General features: G+C 45.3%; 1 non-coding gene across 1 annotated transcript; it reads right to left on the reverse strand.

Moving 5' to 3' along the window:
• Positions 1-758: 758 nt before the first annotated feature.
• LOC118483607 lies at positions 759-864 on the reverse strand. The gene has a single exon (XR_004870894.1). It is a non-coding gene; the product is annotated as a small nucleolar RNA R71 (small nucleolar RNA).
• Positions 865-1,520: the final 656 nt, after the last annotated feature.

A 1,520-nucleotide genomic window follows, 5' to 3' on the forward strand; every position in this document is an offset into this window, starting at 1 on the left:
CCGTGCCTGGTCGGACACGGGCCGTGCCCAACGTTGTTACTGGCAGTTTTTAGTTTTCCAAGTTACAGAAGGCTGACCACGGGGCCGTGTCGGTGCAACATGGGGCCGTGTCCAACTCTCCAGTAACTGGGATCTGGAAAACAATCACTGTAACTCCGACCATTGGCCGTGTTCACTAAGCACGGGGCCGTGGTGAACCTTCTGACCAGCATTCTTTTCTGTTTTTGTTGCAGGACTTGGAACCAGACGCCAACCCTACGTAGTGTATGAGCTCCAGTTCTAATAAGGACATAAAAGAACCTCTAGAAGAACCCGAACGCTTTCTCAGAAAAAGACTAAAAGCCAAAAACCAAGAGAAGGTTTCGGGGAACCCACTTCCAATGGCGGACCAACGTACCCTCATGGATTATCTACGACCCACCGTAGGTAATCTCGGCGCCGCTATCAATGCACCGAATGTTGAAGCCAATAACTTCGAACTTCGGCCGCATTTGATACAGATGCTTCAGAACTCCGCAACCTTCCATGGGCTTGCGGACGAGGATCCCCATCTACATATTACTAATTTCTTAGAAATATGTGATACCTTTCAGATCAATAGAGCATCAAATGACGCCATCTGCCTCCGACTGTTTCCTTTTTCACTAAAAGACCAAGCAAAAGCTTGGCTTAACGCCCGCCCAGCTGGATCGGTAAACACCTGGGATGAACTAGCCCAAAAATTTCTATATAAGTATTTCCCTCCCGCTAAAACGGCTAAATTAATGACTGAAATTAATACATATTCACAAGAGGATGGGGAATCCTATATGAAACTTGGGAAAGGTTCAAGGAGCTATTGCGAAAGTGTCCACATCACGGCCTTGCGATATGGCAACAAGTGTCCACTTTCTATAATGGGTTGTTGCCACACACAAGGCAAACACTGGACTCTAGCTCCGGGGGATTTTTAGGCAATCGTCGCCCGCATGAAATATATAATCAAATTGAGGAAATTGCTCAAACCAATTTTCAGTGGCACACTCCCCGAGGCAATAAATCCATTGCCCCGGGCGCCCATAAGGTTGATGAAAGCACTTCTTTACAAGCCCAAATCGAGGCCCTTTCTTCAAAAATAAAAAAATTGGAAATGACAAAAACGGTCTCGGTTATGGCTTGTGAAGGGTGTGGTGGGCCACATGAAAATTGGAGTTGTATGAAAGAAACAGACGATCAACAAGAATCGGTAAACTACATTGATAATAGACCTAGGCCGTCGGGTCCTCCAACGGGCACCTACAACCAAGGATGGTGAAATCACCCTAACCTTGGTTGGAGAGAACCCGTCAATGGTAGTAACCAACAAAACATAAACCAACGAACAAACTTTCAACAACCAAGAAATGAGTCACAAAATTTCGCTCAACAACAAGGTGGACGAGAAAGGCTTGAAGATACTATATCTCGCCTCATCTCCGACACTGAAAAGAAAAACTCGGATAGGTTTCTACAATTAGAATCAAATTTTAGAAATCAACAAG

The sequence above is a fragment of the Helianthus annuus genome, chromosome 10 (genome assembly GCF_002127325.2).
Source record: "Helianthus annuus cultivar XRQ/B chromosome 10, HanXRQr2.0-SUNRISE, whole genome shotgun sequence".
Lineage (NCBI taxonomy): Eukaryota > Viridiplantae > Streptophyta > Magnoliopsida > Asterales > Asteraceae > Helianthus > Helianthus annuus.